Genomic DNA, 7,608 nt, shown 5'->3' with positions numbered 1-7,608 from the left:
TAAGGGTGCCTGGGTGGCTTGGTCGGTTAAGCATCTGACTTCGGCTCAGGTCATGATCTCACGGTCCGTGAGTTCAAGCCCCGCGTTGGGCTCTGTGCTGACAGCTCAGAGCCTGGAGCCTGTTTCAGATTCTGTGTCTCCCTCTCTCTCTGCTCCTCCCCTGTTCATGCTCTGTCTCTCTCTGTCTCAAAAATAAATAAACGTTAAAAAAAAAAAAGTAAAAAAAAAAAAAAAAAAGTAAAAATTAACCTCTAGAGTCCAGAGGAATAGAATAGAATTTCCTAACCATAAGAGGAGAAAAACAGAACACAAATATCTTGATCAAAACAAGAGCTGAAAATTGGGAAGATTAAAAAAAATAAATAATTTGGACTATATAAAACATACATTACAAGGTAACATGGCAAGAATGATCCCAAACATATCAACAATGACAATACATGGCAAACTAGGTAAATTACTCTATTAAAAGTGGAAAGTCAGGGCGCCTGGGTGGCTCAGTTGGTTAACTGTCCACCTCTGGCTCAGGTCATGATCTTGTGGTTTGTGGTTTCAAGTCCTGTACAGGGCTCTGTGCTGATAGCTCAGAGTCTGGAGCTTGCTTTGGATTCATTGTCTCCCTCTCTCTCTGCCCCTCCCCTGCTCACACTCTGTCTCTCTCTCAAAAATAAATAAACATCAAAAGTAGAAAGTCATATTGCATTATTAAATCCAGCTATAAGCTGTCTGTCCCAGACACACGCCAAACCAAATGACTCCGAATAAAAATACATAGATGTTAAATGCTTTTAAAAATTAAAGTGTAATTCTAAAAAGAGATTATGGATTCATAAATATCCTAGAACCAGAAAGGATAACTACCCAAAGGGAAAAGAAAGGCGGCCAGATGCTCTGAACACAAACGTCACCTCCCTCCCAGCTTAAGCTGGCTCCGCCATTGGCAAGGGGAAGCCAGGAAATTTTTATGGATAAGAATGGATTTTATTTAAAAAAAAAAAAAGAAAAACAAGTGCAATCTTGCAGCTGTGTAATTGTGAAAATAGATCTGAATAAAAGATTCCAAAGGCAAAAAAAAAAAAAAAAAGTGTACCCAAAAACTAATATATCAATTATACCTCAATTAAAAAATTAATTAAAACATTTAAAAACAAAAGTAAAAAGTAATAGTAATCAGACATATTATAATTAAAGGTCAAAATATCAAGTGAGCAGTGTATTTAGGATGCTTCATATGATATAGCACATAGTCAAGATACATCATGAAATTAGGTAGAGTCTTAAAATATATAAAATCTGATAGAAATGCAAAAATAAATCTATAATCACAGTAGGAAATTATAACATTCCTCTCTCAATTCATGACAAATAAAGTACACAAAAATAAGTAAGGATATAGAAATTTTGAATAAAAGAACTTTGTTTTGAACAAATTGATATGCAGAAAAGGACTACAGCATGATCTGCTTACCAAGTCATGCTGACCAGAATCTTAACAATGATCTTAGAATTCATATAATTCTTCTCCCAGTGTATTTCTGGCATTGAGGGCTGTTCCACATCAATCAGTCATATCACTGTTGGACAAATATTATAAAGCTCCACAGTGTGAGGTCTTGATGATGGCACCTCCTGCAAGTTAACAAGCACATTAGGAAAGAGGAAAGGCTTGGGTTTGAAGGAATGCAGTAAAACAGCAGCAGATGGTAAAGCCATCGTTTGACACAGAAAATTGGGAAACCAATCCATTTAAAGTAGGAAGTACAGCACATACCCTGTATTTATTACTGAGCTTAAAATGTATAACTATAAAATGGTATGACCTTTTAGAGTCGTGGGCTCATTGAAAGCTCTGACATTTGTAACACAGCATCTGTTACAAGCCATTCATTCTTCTTTTCCTTACTACTGCACGCACAAATAACTGTATTATTTTGCTCAGCAAATCTGATTTGGCCCAAAGGAGAGTGAGTTAAAGTGATAGCAATCCATTCTGCAAAATAATTTCTAAAGGAAAAAGTCTGATTTGACCAGTGAAATCCTTGTAAGAAAGAAAAAAACTAAAAATAGAACTAGACACGTCAAAATTGCTAGTCTTTCTTCCTTGGCCTTCCACAATTGTCCTCTACAAAATTATGAGAGCGTCTGAGTCCTACCCAAACATCTCTTAAGAAAAAAGCAGAGCCTCTTCCACCCGGTCACACTGAGCTAGTACCTGCGCCTGGAACCGGGCCACAACGTTAGGTGCGTCCGCCGCCAGCTGCCGCCTCTGGACCATGGACCCCCACAAAGCGAGCCAGCTTCGGGCCTTCGTGAAAATGTGTAAGCGGGATCCGAGCGTTCTGCACACCGAGGAAATGCGCTTCCTACGGGAGTGGGTGGAGAGCATGGGGGTGGGAGGGGGGGCGGTAAAATACCACCTGCTACTCATAAAACTAAATCAGAAGACGATATCAAGGAAGAAAAAACAGATAGTAAGAAGAGGGAGGAAAACATAAAGATAGACGAACAATCAAGTGAGGGAAGTGATCTAGAAATTGACAATGAAGGTGTGATTGAACCAGATACTTATGCCCCTCAAGAAATGGGAGATGGAAATGTAGAGATAACCGAGGAAATGATGGATCAGGCAAATGATTAAAAAAAAAAAAAAAGTGGCTGCCATTGATGCCCTAAATGATGGTGAACTACAAAAAGCCATTGACTTGTTCACGGATGCCATCAAGCTGAATCCTCGCTTGGCCATTCTGTATGCCAAGAGAGCCAGTGTCTTCATCAAATTACAGAAGCTAAATGCTGCCATCCGAGGCTGTGACAGAGCTATTGAAATAAATCCTGAATCAGTTCAGCCTTACAAGTGGCGAGGGAAAGCACACTGACTTCTGGGCCATAGGGAAGAAGCAGCACATGATCTTGACTTTGCTTGTAAACTGGATTATGATGAAGATGCTAGTGCAATGTTGAAAGAAGTTCAACCGAGGGCCCAGAAAATTGCTGAACATCGGAGAAAGTATAAGCGAAAACATGAAGAGCGAGAGATCAAGAAAGAATAGAAAGGGTTGAGAAGGCTCGGGAAGAACATGAGAGAGCCCAGAGGGAGGAAGGAGCCAGAGACAATCAGGAGCTCAGTATGGCTCTTTTCCAGGTGGCTTTCCTGGGGGAATGCCTGGTAATTTTCCCGGAGGCATGCCTGGAATGGCGGGGGGAATGCCTGGAATGGCAGGAATGCCTGGGTTCAATGAAATTCTTAGTGACCCAGAGGTTCTCACAGCCATGCAGGATCCAGAAGTTATGGTGGCCTTCCAGGATGTGGCCCAGAACCCAGCAAATATGTCAAAATATCAGAGTAACCCAAAGGTTATGAATCTCATCAGTAAATTGTCAGCCAAATTTGGAGGTCAGGCATAATGCCCTTCTGACAAATAAAGCCCTTGCTGAAGGAAAAGCAACTTCGATCACCTATTGGAAGTCACAATAATACAAACCATTGTACCTCTGACCTCATGGAGAAAGCTGGGGTGCTGTGAAGATAATCCCTACCCCTCTGCCCCACATGCAACTGAGACATTTTACAGTGGTTTGCTCTTAGGGTTTTCATTCAGATGATGTTTTCCTATTAGAAATTATAAACTTTAAACACTTTTTAAACCTTAAAAATCTTTAAAAACATATTACAAGGGTGTGTTAATCCCTTAAAGAAAGGAGAGAGAAAGGCAGAGATGATGGTGACTCTAAAAGATTTCACACAAAACGATCAATTTATTCTACCAAATATTGTCCCCAAGATCATAAAAGAAACTTGTGTATCTGCATGCCAACAGTATGACTATGAAAACATTTGAGTGAGATAAGAGTAGAAAATTTTTGGATTGAAAGGAAGACTCTCAAGCATTGACAAGTGAGAACATACACCTACATTACCCCAGGATGCGTTTATGCTGATGGATATAGCACATCTTTGATAATCATTTATAAAGATTTGTTTTTAAATTATGCAACATAAGAGGTTACTGTATTAGTTTCCTGAGACTCCTATAATGAAATACCACAAATTGAGTGGCTTAAACAACTGAAATTTGTGGTCTCAAAGTCTGGTGGCTGGAAGTTCAGTTCAAGATATCAATAGGGTTGTTGCCACCTGAAGCCTGTAAGGAAGAATGTGTTTCATGCCTGTCTCATAGCTTCTGGTGATTTCCTGGCAATCTTTGGTGTCCGTTGGCTTGTACCACATCACTCCAATGCCTGCCTTAATGTTCACATGATGTCACTGTGTGCATGTCTATCTGTATGTCTAAATTTTCCCTTTTCATAAGGATACCAGTCATATTGGATTAAAACCTACCATAACAACATCGTTCTAACTTAATTACCTCTGTAAATACACTATCTCCACATAAGGTCACAGTCAGAGGTACTTGGGGCTAGGACTCCAATGTAGCTTTTTTGGGAATGACACAATTCAACCCATAAAAGTACCTTAAGGCAAGTAATAAATACACCTTTATTAGCATAATCATACAATGACTCTGACAGTGAGAAACAGTAGCAATCAATAACTACTCATTAGATTACTAATTCCAAAAGACCATTTTCTATAATCTGAACTTTTCCCTGCTTTCAGTGTATCCATAAATGAGGCACTAACATAAACATCCTATTTCTCCCTAGCCTCAAATACAGGTATCCTGCTTCTAATAAGTCTGGAAGAAAGATCCTACTCTTCCTTGGCCTTCTATTTACATATACACATGCATGCATACATACACACACATGCACAAGAATACTTGGTAGCCTATTGTCTGAACACAAATAATTTCTTTTTAAGAAAAAAATTTTAAGTATACAAAAAATATGATGTTTGTGCTGCGTAGGGAAATAGTTGACTGGTCTTCCCCTAAAATAAACTGATACAGCAAAAGTGCAGGTCAGGATAAACTAAACATGAAAATAAATAAATTTCAAAACATGTCATTTCATAGTACAATAGAATAAGACATCATTATTTATAGATAATAAATCCTATATCCTAAGCAATTATTTTGCTTTACAATGTTACTTCTAAAAATATGGTGAACTGTAAAGCTACTGGCTCTTCTTCTTTCACAGAGACACTGAGTTAACAATACATGTACCAAAGAACTCTAGAGACCAGGAGAAAAGATAAAGCACCCAGGCCATTGTAAAACCAAGAAGAGATTCCAGTGAAAGGAGCAGGAAAACCTGTACCATCTGGCACACCATTCCCTCACCCTATGTAGCATAGAGCATTTAGGAGGAAACTCCATACCAGAGCTCCTTCCTCAGCATAGAAATAAGAAGTAGACTATACATCCAAAATTCTGTCTTGTATAAAGGCTTCTGTTTTGGTGTCTGTCTTAGCTAACTATGAGTGCTGAAAGGAGAAGGCCAGAGTTCAGAAGCTGCTGAAAATATTCAAGCTACAGTTCAACAGGAATATGCCAGGGAGAGGAAGAGATCAGAAAAAGTTTCAAACATCCTAAAACATCTAACCAGGATGATTGGCAAAGGCCTTCCCCTGCACAAAGCCAGCGTATAAAGACTGAGAGAGGTGGTTGTTTTTTCAAATGCCCAAATCTAGTAAGAAATTACAAGGCCTACAAAGAAACAGAAAATCATAGCCCAATCAAAGGTACAAAATAATATGCCAGAAACCAATCCTAAAGAAATGCAGATCAAGAGTTGCCTGACAGAATTTTAAATATCAAAAAAGACGTTCAATCAACTAAAAAAGAACACATACAACTAAAAAAAATCAAGAAAATAATGCATGAACAAAATAAGAATATAAACAAAGAAACAAACTATTAAAAAAAGAACCAAACACAAATTCTAGAGCTGAAAAATACAATAAGTGAACTGAAAATTTCATTAGAGGACTTCAACAGCATACTTGATCAGGTGAAAGAATCAGAGACAACAAAGAAACCATTTCAAATCAATTCCAAGAAACAAAAAGAATAAAGAATGAAAACAAAAGTGAAGAGAGCCTTAAAAAAAGGAGGAGGTGGGGGAAGAGAGCCTTACAAACTTATAGAACACTAACAGGCAGATAAATATATATATTATGGAAATCTCTGAAAGAGAAAAAAGAAAGAAAGAGAAATAGTGTATGTGAAAAAATAATGACCCAAATTTTCCCAATTCTGAGGAAAGAAGTGGACATACAAATTTTTAAATCCCAAAAAACTGTAACTAGAATAAATACAAAAAGAAGCACACAAAGACATATTATAATCAAATTGTCTAAAATAAAAGACAAAGAAAGAATCTTGTAAGATGCAAGAAAAAATCAATTCATCATATGCAGGAGAGTTTCCATAAGATTACCAGCAGATTCCTCAGTAGAATATAAGCAGGATAGAAGGCAGGAGAATGATATTCAAAGTGCTGGGAAAAAAAAAGCTGTCAATCAAAATATTATATCCTGCAAAACTGTCCTTTAAAAAGGAAGGTGGATTAACTAAATTTATTGTGGTAATCATTTCCCAATATATACAAATATTGGATCATGATGCTGTACACCTGAAACTAATATAATATTATATGTCAAACACATGTCAGTTTTAAAGAAAGAAGATATTAAGATATTCCTAGATAAACAAAAGCTTAGGGAATTCATTACAAACAAACCTGCTTGATGAAGAAATGCTAAAGGGAGCTATTCAAGTTGAAACATAAGGACAGTAGACAGCAACACACAGCCATATGAAAATACAAGATTTTCCAGTAAAGGTAAATATGTGTACTAATACAGAAGCCTGACATATTGTCATTTTTGAGCATAGAATTTAAAGGATGAGAAAATTTTTTTTAATTTTTTTAATGTTTATTTATTTTTGAGAGAGACAGAGACAGAATGCAAGTGGGTTAGGGGCAGAGAAAGAGAGGCACAGAATCCAAAGTAGGCTCCAGGCTCCAAGCTGTCAGCACAAAGCCCAACATGGGGCTTGAACCCACGAGCTGTGAGATCATGACCTGAGGTGAAGTTGGACGCTCAACTGACTGAGCCACCCAGGCGCCCCGGATGAAAACATTTTTTTAAACCATAAACTATGTCAATGAGTATATAATATATAAAGATGTAATTTGTGACAATAACATAAAAGGGGGGGTGGACCATTAAAGGTTGTTGGTAAGCAACTGAAGTTAGCAGTTTAAAATAGAAGTCATAACTTTAAGATGTTTTATATCATTGGAATAGTGACCACAAAAAAAAATCTATAAAATATACACAAAAGGAAATGAGAAAGGAATCAAATCACACCACTACCAAAGTCAATAAGACACAGGAAGACAGGAAGGAAGAGAAAAAATAGGTACAAGATATACAGAAAACAATTAACAAAATTAGCAATGGTAAATTTTTCCTTATCAGTAAAATTTTCCTTATCCTGTAAGTGGATTAAATTCCCATCAAATGACATAAATTGGCTGAATCGATTTTTTTAAAAAAAATTTTTTTTAACGTTTATTTATTTTTTGAGACAGAGAGAGACAGAGCATGAATGGGGGAGGGTCAGAGAGAGGGAGACACAGAATCTGAAACAGGCTCCGGGCTCTGAGCTGTCAGCACAGGGGCCCGATGCGGGG

At 37.4% G+C, this 7,608-nt stretch overlaps 1 pseudogene; it reads left to right on the top strand.

The window, feature by feature from the left end:
• The first annotated feature begins 2,273 nt into the window (after positions 1 to 2,273).
• LOC102972116 lies at positions 2,274 to 3,405 on the top strand (annotated as a pseudogene).
• Positions 3,406 to 7,608: the final 4,203 nt, after the last annotated feature.

The sequence above is a fragment of the Panthera tigris genome, chromosome B3, assembly GCF_018350195.1.
Source record: "Panthera tigris isolate Pti1 chromosome B3, P.tigris_Pti1_mat1.1, whole genome shotgun sequence".
NCBI lineage: Eukaryota > Metazoa > Chordata > Mammalia > Carnivora > Felidae > Panthera > Panthera tigris.
The sequence above is the reverse complement of the archived record's forward strand: the minus strand, read 5'-3'. Positions and strand labels throughout refer to the sequence as shown.